Consider the following 10,360-nt stretch of genomic DNA (forward strand, 5'->3'; position numbering starts at 1 on the left):
ATCTGAAAAGGCAAGTCAGAGAAACCCACTTACAAAGGCTTCCATTCTGCCCAAAACGGATGTATTTGCAAGGAACACGGCTGACATGACCTTCTGGATGTGCAGGACCCCCAACCTACAAGACCTGCTTTTCAAAGCTTCCATCTGTCCCCACGGCCATTTCTAGGTCTGCCAAGAGGAAAAGATGTTCTTCAGCTGTCTGGATTAGGGGTCTCAGAAGGGAACCTGAGACCCTCTCCTTCCACAGAAGCCTGGAGACTGGCCACCTGCCACCCTAGGCCCACATGACGGACGGGAAGCCAGACTGCTTCCCAGGCAGCGTCACTGGCGCACTGTAGACACTGACGTGCTCGTTAAGAGGGTGGCCTGCCTGGCAGCTCACTCACTTCCTTCAGGACCCAAACGCTCTGTCGCCAGAAATACCAACAACCCTGTGTGCACATCAGCTCCGAGGTGATGGCTTATGGATGAGAAGACCCTTTTCGTTCTAACAGATTCCCCTGCTATTTGGAGATTAGGAAGGAGGAGTCCTACTTAATTTAACACCCCCCTGAACATTGCACTGAGTTGAAAAGATCGTTGTTTTGACGACAAAGTTGACATTTCAAACAGAGGAGCAGCTCACGGTGGGGACGCCTTGGGCTCCGACCCAGGAAATTGGAAGGATTTCATGCAGCCAGGCTGAGTGCAGGGCCCCGGAGCCCAGCACGGGATGTGCTTTCCTACCTCGTCTCTGCCTCCAGGCTGGGTGGGCTTGGGTGAGCTTCACCATCTCTAAATCTCATCAGCTTCTGAAGCATGAAGATCACTGGGAGGTTTATATGCGACAGTGCCAGTGAAGTGTTCTGCTCTATACCTTAGAGGCTTACAGTGCGTGGCATATCTATATAATTATAATTGTTATTAATACTAAAAAGCCCCCAAAGGGGGCGTTCTCAGTTTCCTATTGATTTGGCAAAACAGCCTTAGTAGTTTCTGGAACTTGATTCACGGTTGACTGTGAATTACGGAAAGGGCAAAAAGATGAAATTCCTTAAAATATAAATCTCAAGGGTATGGAATAGAATCCAAGAACACAAATCATGCTTTGTTTTCGAGGAAAATTGTGCTTGAATTACCAACCTAAATATTTCAATACACGTTTGAGGGACACGTTTTCTTGGAATGATAAAATATGTATTTTGCAAAAAAAAAAAAAAATAGAAAGCATACCCAAAAGGACTGAAATGTATGTGTTTCCTTGGGGTCTTCGATCTCTGTTGGGGCATACAGGCTGTTTCCCTGCAGCACGCGGGATCCAGTTCCCTAACCCCCGCACTGGGAGTGCAGAGTCTCGGCCACGAGACCACCGGGTAGGTCCCTCAAATCTATGTCTGAATGCTGTTATCCATCCACACAGCCCCCACTTAATGGAGATACATCACCACTGTGCTGATCACCAGAGCAAAACCCTTTCTATACTTAAGGGTTAGTTTGGCACTTGGAATTCACAGGTGGTCCACATACCAACTGTGTACTGAGTATTAAATAGTTCTCAGAACTTCGTAAGAACTAGTAGAAGTGAGAGCCTACTGCCTTTGGAGGAGGAAATTAGTGCCGTGTGCGGTATTTGTAATAAATGTGGATGGAATCCAGAACAAGAATTTGCCTTTGGGATGAATAAGTGAATTAGTAGGACCTGTGGTAACAAAGGTCATGAACTCCTGGGCAGAGTCTGGTCAAGGGCAGTGATAAAGGGCCGGCCACGGGGTTTGGAAGGTCCATGATCTCATCAGGAAACCTCAGCTTCCCATTGCAAGACTGCTTACCATGGACAATGGGTCCACCTTGGAAGAGCGGACCTCGTTAGCTGCACCAAGGTCAGACCTGAGAAGCCAAAGAACAGCAATGCCCCAGAGCGGGTCACACACAGCCCAGAGCAGAGGTCAAGTCCTCTGCCAACAGCGATTCTGCAGACAGCCCGCTCACCCCCAGCTGGCGGCCAGAGGACCAGAGTTTACCACCTTTTGCAGAGAGTGTCTGATTTTGCTCCAAATATCTGAATATAGGTTTGAAGCCAGAGTGCCCAAGTCACCTGGCCACATTTCCACATCCATGCACCGGTTGCTCACGGTCAACCCAGCAGGCACTGGGGCCTGGGGGGACAGAGAGACAGCCACAGTCTCCCTTCTGTCTGCACTGCTGGGGACAATACATGAAACAGAGTTACTCAAATTCCACTGCTAAATATGAACCCTGAATGGAGGCCCCCTTGTCCCCCAGGTTATCAGCTAAAGAGAAGGGGCTCAACCATGTGACAAGGTGGAAGCTCTGACAGCTGACCTTGTGGATCTCGGAGGCTGGAAAGGACCAGGGGCTGGTAGGAGTGGAGGAGGGCCCCCTGATGAGGAGGGGCCCCCGCAGGGCTTTGAAGGAGAAGGGTCCGTGTAGGCAAAGTGGAAGGGTAGTCCTTCAGAACCACCACCACCCCACCCCCACGAATCTAAAACTAGCCTTTCCCATTTCTCATCAGTCTTTGTCAGCATCATTTACCCCTAAGATTCTGTGCAAATGAAAAACATTACAAGCAATCAGTAATTAAAGATAATTACTTCAGTGGAAGAGATTTTTGTTTTCCTAACCTCCTCTCTCTGTCTGCAGAAAGGCAGCTCTCAGTTGCATCTGCTGTGGGAAGACTTTGCTCTGCTTACTTTAAAGAAGAAGTCACTGTTTGATTGGGTTTCTTGTCCTCGATATGTGAGCCCCGGACTCTTGCCTCTCCATTCCAGGAAGGAAAAATAAAAGAACAAGGCTCTTTAAATATCAGAGTGATGGTTGCTTACATATACAGCCTCAATATTTTATACAACAGCCACTTAGGAAAACGCGTAAGACTCTCCCAGCTGGCAGCTTTGGCTTGGCAGGTGCGCCCCAGTGAACCAATCACTTCTGATTTGGCTGCAGCTCGCCTGGTTCTTCTGGCTGCATTGCACCAGTGTGTTTTTATTTCAAAAGGTCACTCACCTCTTCCACGGTTCAAAGGGACCATTTTGTTCATTTAAAGGGTGACTGTAATGATACATGAAGACATAGCCAAGGACAATGAGTTAGAATTGTGGGCAAAGCTTGTCGGAAAACCTGGGGACACAAACCACAAAACACCCAGAAAATAAATTGAAATATCATTCCTTCATTTTAAAAAAGTGAAAAACACAACATTTCTAAACCACACTGTAAGAGTTTTACTCTGTACTAAAATTAATAACCACACGTGCTATAAATACCTCATTTATCTATTTAATCCATATTCTGCATTGGCTGCGTATTCTAGCTGCCTGCTCGATTTAACTAACCCATCGCAAATGAAAACAGAGATTTATATAAATTTGGTTTGTACATAGATTGTGATGGAGTCTGCAACTAAATTTAGGCCTTATTTGATTAACTGAGTAGTGATGTAGATGAAGGGGGCCTAATGAAATGGTCGAGTGCCTGCTACGAAGGTAAAGTTGTACTGCTCTCCATATGACAGGCCAGTGGGTCAACAGACCAGTTGCTGGTGCAAGGAATAGCGATTTTATCTAGAAAGCCAGTCAACTGAGGCAGTGGGGGACTAGCACCCCGAAGACCCATTTTCCCTGAGTTAGAACTCAGGCCTCTTTTATACTAGAAGGGGAAGGGGTCAAGTCCTGGTTCTGGTCAGCCTTCAGGAGGGATGGGTCAGTTTCTTCCTTCCTGCATCTGTTCACAGGTGGGCCAGGTCACGATGTCTCCTGTGAGCCGAACAAAGGTATTTTAGCTTAGCCCTCACTACCTGGGAGGCAGGGTTCCCAGAGATGGGCCTATGTAGAATTTAAACTTACAGGCAACACCCCTTTACTGGTGAACTTGGCACAGGGTACAAAGGTTCTTCCCTAGGGAATTCCCTGGTGGTGTGGTGGATAAGGACCGCCTGCCAGTGTAGGGGACACGGGTTCGATGCCTGGTCTGGGAAGATTGCACGTGCCTCAGAGCAACTCAGCTCACAAGCACAGAGCCAGCCGTGCCGTAGGGCCCACGAGCCGCAGCTACGGAGCCCCTCTGCCCAGAGCCTGTGCTCCGAAACAAGAGAAGCCCCCCCAGGGAGCAGCTTGAGCACTGCGTCTAGAGAGAGCCCTTGCCCAGCTGCGAAGACCCAGCCAGACCAAAATCAATCGACAGATAAAGTCCCTCCGTTCAAAAAAGAAAACAATGGAAAGGTTCTTCCCTGTAACGTGAATAGCTTCCCCGTCTCCCGTGGGTCAGCCCACTTCCAGGGAACCAAAAACTCAGCTGTGGCTCCATTGCCTGTCTCGTTACTCAGAAAAGGCCCCTCTCATAGCAAGGATGAGGGCAAGTGCTTCTCAAATATAACAGGCTTACTGGCTACACTCGTGCTTGACGGAAACATGGCTTGGCCAACCACACGCTACATTCAGGTAACACGGGTGGCCGTCACTTGGTTGTACCATATTAAGATATTTTATTTACATGAGATTTTTATAATCAGACTACTGTGGTTTTCACAGATGTTTGGCCTATAAAAATGCTGAAGTTAACAATTCATTTGTGCTACCATCCACCTGTATTTATGGAGAACACGAGGCAGAAAACAGAACCACTTGGGGCCAAAAAGAATTTAAATGAACTCCACCACTGACTGTCGTGGAGCTTTCCAATCCAGTCCTTTCTGAGCCTGACCTTCCTCGGGTGTGAAAACACAGGCGCTATGACCTAGGGCAGAGCTGGTGGGACCACTAAGCTCACATGGATGGAAGAAGGGCTGAGCGCGCTGCCTGGCAGGACAGACACGCTGAGCCCTCGGTGGGGCTCGTTGGCGCCCTGCCCCTCAGAACCCCCCACCCCACGTGGCCCCAGTGGTAAACACCAGCATTGACAGGTGTGTGTCTGACCCTTGGGCAGGTGTGCTAGGCTGGGAGCAGAAGTCAGACATCTCAACATCTGTATTTATCCACCGACTGACACCCTGCCGTCTCTCCCCAAGCTCAGCCTGAATATGGGAGTCGGGGGGGCGAAGCCCACGCTCCCTTCTGGGAGGGAGTACAGAGGCCCTGTGGACACAAATGTAAATGCACCGGGGTCATTACCACCAAGCGCTGCCAGCCAAGCCTTTCCTGTTACTTACGGGCTCAGCTGAAGCAGGCTCTGTTCACAAACACAGCATCCACGCCAGGACTTGGACCGAACAGCACCTCAAGCACAAACCAGAACAAACTGCACTAATTTGCTTGAACCCCAAATGGAGCCAAATCTGAAGCTTTTATTTCTGAAACTGCTAGTAGCAGAGAACCACAGCTTCAAAAACACCAGGAAAAGAGCCTCAACCAGACACTACGACAGGAAAGATGCCTGAGATCTGTTTCAGTGTGAAAGTGCCATGGCGTTCTTACTCTCCTTCCTAAAACTGCTGTATCCGTTATTAAAATGGTAGCCTACATCATCTGACAGGCCCTGCATGGAGCCACACTTTATTTACCCCAAGATCTCTCAATCAAGTGGAGACATAATCAGTGTGACCAATTTAGGGATTTCTACAGCATCTATTCCTGTGACACGTTAAATCTATGTCTCTATAAGAGAAGTAATTGATTTTTTTTCCAGAAGCAGGATTTTTTTTTTTTTTTCAGTTCCAAGAACAGCTGAGGGCTGCAGAACTGAGCAGATGGCCCCACGGAAGAATCTGCTTGGTAGATAAGATAGTTTATAAGAAATAGTGTACATCCTGAATAACTGTCAGACTAGGTCACTTTCGCTATTGGATTGGACTATACCAAAATATTTAAGGTCTCAGTTTTTCCAGAGTTCACAGTAACTTTCCTGCCTAGATGTTAAGCTTGGATTTTCCCTCATTCACAGAACCTCGCCTGTGACCCCATCTGGGGATCCAGTCGTTACTCTGTTGACCGCACTGGGGTCTTTACCCCACGTCTGACCTGAGTAAAATGTTGTTGCTGTTGCTGTTCGGCCACTAAGTCGTGTCTGACTCTTTGTGACCCCATGGACTGCAGCACACCATGCTTCCCTGTCCTTCACCATCTCCCAGAGTTGGCTCAAATTCATGTCCATTGAGTCAGTGATACTATCTAAACATCTCATCCTCTGTCGTCCCCTTCTCCTCCTGTCCTCAGTCTTTCCCAGCATCAGGGTCTTTTTCAATGAGGCTGCTCTTTGCATCAGGTGACCACAGTATTGGAGCTTCAGCTTCAGCATCAGTCCTTCCAATGAAGATTCAGGGTTGATTTCCATTAGGATTAACTGGTGTGATCTCCTTGCAGTCCAAGGGACTCTCAAGAGTCTTCTCCAGCACAGTTCAAAAGCATCAATTCTTCAGGGCCCAGCCTTCTTTATGGTCCAACTCACAATTCTTACTGACTATTGGAAAAACCATAGCTTTGACTACATGGACCTTTGTCGGCAAAGTGATGTCTAGCGGATGCTGTCCAGGTTCTGGGTAGTAGATGCCTAAAGATAGGGTTCAAGGACTTAGCCAAGCCCTAAAGCAGAATATGGCCTCAGAAAAGCACAGCAAGGTGTTTATCAGAGAAAAGAGACGCTCCTTACGAAAGAAAGAACACTATCTTGATCCAAGAAAATGGTAGACTATCTCCTCGCTGCCGTGATGGGCAGCCTCTACCTTGAACGGCAAATTTGCAGATTAATGAAGACAGTAAAATATGGCGTGTCTTGGTGCCTCCAGGTGCAATATTTTATTCATGTCAGAGCTTTGGGAGCCTTGATTTATATGGACTTTCATTAATAGGCAAAATTCAATGTGAAGGATTCACCTCCCGGCTCCCTTAAATTCAACACTCGGTCAAACGTGATGGGTGTGCCCCTTACTAAGGTGATACTTCCCAAGAAGACAAAGGAAAAACAGGGGAAAGGAACAACAAGCAGGTTAGAAAGGAGGTCACATAAAACCGTTTGAGCGGCTGGAAGAAATTCTGCGGATCCCAGTGTGGCCCTGACTGTCCCAGTCATAGAGCAGCCCTGGTCGACGGCGGAGTCATTCTACTTTATTTCTTAAAAGTTGTACTCCCAGGTTGTTGGGGTTTTTTTGAAGTATACTTGATTTACAATGTTGAGGTAACTTCTGGTGTATAGCACAGTGACTCAATTACATATATATATATATATATTCTTTTCCATTGTGACTGTATTGTTGTGTTCAGTTGCTTAGTCATGTCCAAGTCTTTGCGACCCCATGGACTGAAGCACGCCAGGCTTCCCTGTCCTTCACTATCTTCCGACGTTTGCTCCAACTCATGTCCACTGAGTTGGTGATGCCATCCAACCATCTCATCCTCTGTTGCCCCCTTCTCCTCTTGCCCTCAGCCTGTATTAATGTAATATATAATGTAATAAAGGTTTATTACAAGATACTGAATACAGTTCCCTGGCTATACAGTTCCTTGCTGTTTATCTTTTATATGTGGTCGTGTATCTGCTAATCCCAAGCTCCACACTTATGCCTGCCCGCACTTTCCCCTGTGGTAGCCTGGAGTTCGTTTTCTGCGTCTGTGAGTCTGCCTCTATTTGGTAAACAAGTTCCCTTGTACCACTGTTACAGATTCCATCCCTAAGAGACAGCATATGCCTGCCTTTCTCTGTCTGACTTTCCTTAGAAGGATCATCTCTAGATCCGTCCACGCTGCCGCAAATGCGTCACTCCACTCGTCTCTGTGACTCAGCAATACTCTGCTGTTTATAGGGATATAATACGCCACGTGTTCTTCATCCACCCCGCTGTCGATGGGCCTCAGGGTCACGTTTGTGTCTTGGCTGCTTTAAATTGTGCTGCTGTGGACACTGGGGTGCGTGTACCTTCAGATCAGAGCTTTCTCAGGATCTATGCCCAGGAGTGGAATTGCTGGACTACAGAACAATCCTATTTTTACTCTTTTAAGGAACCTCCATACTGTTTTCCATGATGGCTTCGCCAATGTACATTACATTCCTACCAACGGTGTCGGGGCAGGGGGCAGTTATCTTTTCAGTAGAGACATTTAAAAACTCAGATAGCTAATACATGGTGTCAGATGTTTGAAAATGTGTGATTTATTTTCTCCATAAATTACAAATGCTTTCCAATTTGCCCCAAGCTTTTAAGAAGCTCTAACTGACGCTATGCAGAAATTCAATTACATATTTTATCATCATTTCTATACTCGAGCACTTGATTTCTTTAGGTTCGGAGCTATCATTCATTCACTCACTGATTCACTTGCTTCCGAGCCCAAAAGCAGAATTGCAAGGAGGTATAAAACCACGTGCGTGCAGGCTAAGTCACTTCAGTCAGGTCCAAGTCTTTGCGACACTATGGACTGCAGCCCACCACGGGATTCTCTAGGCAAGGATACTGGAGTAGGGTGCCATTTCCTCCTCCAGGGATCTTCCCAAACCCAGGGACTGAACCCGTGGTTCCTGCATTGGCAGGAGGGTTCTTTACCACAAGGGCTATCTGGGAAGCCACGATAAAACCATATAGGACCCTCCAAATTGATTATTTTTTACTTTTCTAACCATCAAATGTAACTCAAACTCACAGACTTAGAAAATGAACTCATGGTTGCCAGGGGAAGGGAATAGTTAAAGACTTTGGGAAGGTCACGTACACATCGCTATACTTAAAATCAATAACCAACAAAGACCTGTTGTATAGCACGTGGAACTCTGCTCAACGTTATGTGCCAGCCTAGATGGGAAGGGAGTTTGGGGTAGAATGGATACATGTACATGTATATGTCTGAGTTCCTTCACTATTTACCTGAAACTATCACAACGTTGCTCATCAGCGATACCCCAATACAAAATGCTTTTGGTGTTGAAAAAAAAAAAAAAGTAACTCAAGTACGTAAATCTATCTGCCAAGAAAGGAAGTGGGTGCTAAGTGTTCTGATAGAGTAGGACAGGGCAGTGGGACCCCTTGGAATCCAAAGTCCAGAATTTTAATCTTCAGGCTATTCTAAGTCCTTGGCGATCGCCCATGATGTTGGCGCAGAACCTTCGGCTGGCCCCCAGATGGCTTCGGTCTGGGGTGAAGGCAGGGAGGAGCACAGCCACCCACCCCGGAAGCTCACGCCGACCGCCACTCCCGAAGGAACGAGAAGGGTCTGCCTTGCCTTACACAACTCCTAAGTTTAATCTGGGGCTCAGAGCGGGAGGTGGATCAAAGGGTGGATGACCTGAGGTCACCTGTGCTCTGACAAGGCATCTCTTGAGCGTGGTGAATTGGCGCGGTGGCCCTGGGCCCAGGGCAGCGATTTGAGAAAATCACCCGTGGCAACAATTAGGCCAGGAGTCCTCAGTGACTGCCAGGAAGCTTGCTGAATGTTGGAGGGAGAGAGAATTTATGTATAATCCAATTTGGAACAACAACAACATCAACTGAACACTCCCGGTTCTGTAAGGGAGAAAGCCAGCCTGGATCTGAAGGGACCCTGATGGTGCCACTTGCCGGGGGTGGGGGGTTGGCTTCCTGGTGAGACACTCATCTCATCAAGCTGGGGTCTCCACGACTGCAAATCGGGAGCCCCTACCTCAAAGGCTCTGTGAGGCTTCAAGGCCAGCACCTAAGTACCCTGCAAACCACAGTTTTTATCACTATAAGCCTCTGGGTTACTGTGACGGATGGGAGTCCATGCCAAGCAGCAAAGGCCCCCTAAACAAGGGGGACCATAATTACCCTAATATAAGCTCCACAGAGACACTCTCCAGGTTGGAGCTCAGAGTGGGGACCTGTGAGAAAGAGGTACAAAGTTGGCATCATCAGCAACAAGAGGGAAAATTCCACCTTCTTGCAGACCTCCTCGAAGTCTTGGAGAAAACTTCAACAAGGAAGAAAGAGCAGAACCACACAGAAATGAACCTTAGCAGCAGGAAGGAGCCTCTCTGAGCCCCAGCATCTCTGACCAGAGGGGTGCGGACCTTGCTGGCTGCTAATGGGGTGAATGAGCCTTAAACGTTAAGCCCCGTTTCCCCATGGAGACCCTCTGCCTTCACACAAATGGACAGGCTGTGGCCACTGGCAAAGGAGCAAAGATGGGGAGGCCCAGTGATGGTGGGGTGGGCTAGTCCCGAGCAGGGCTCCACTCTGTCCCCACCCCCAGACCTCTAAGGAGCCACCTTTCCCAGGCAAGGTATGGTCCCAGAATGAAGCCATCCTCCCTCAATATCCCGCTTTTATGCCACATATTTTATGTGGCAGGCGATGTGCTGACTGTTTTAAGCAGGTGATATTTCTAATCCCCACAATGACCCTGAGATGCAGTATTGTTGAACCAACTAGGGTGATATTTCTAATCCCCACAATGACCCTGAGATGCAGTATTGTTGAACCAAC

This window comes from Oryx dammah, unplaced genomic scaffold, assembly GCF_014754425.2.
Source record: "Oryx dammah isolate SB20612 unplaced genomic scaffold, SCBI_Odam_1.1 HiC_scaffold_24, whole genome shotgun sequence".
NCBI classification, from domain to species: Eukaryota; Metazoa; Chordata; class Mammalia; order Artiodactyla; family Bovidae; genus Oryx; species Oryx dammah.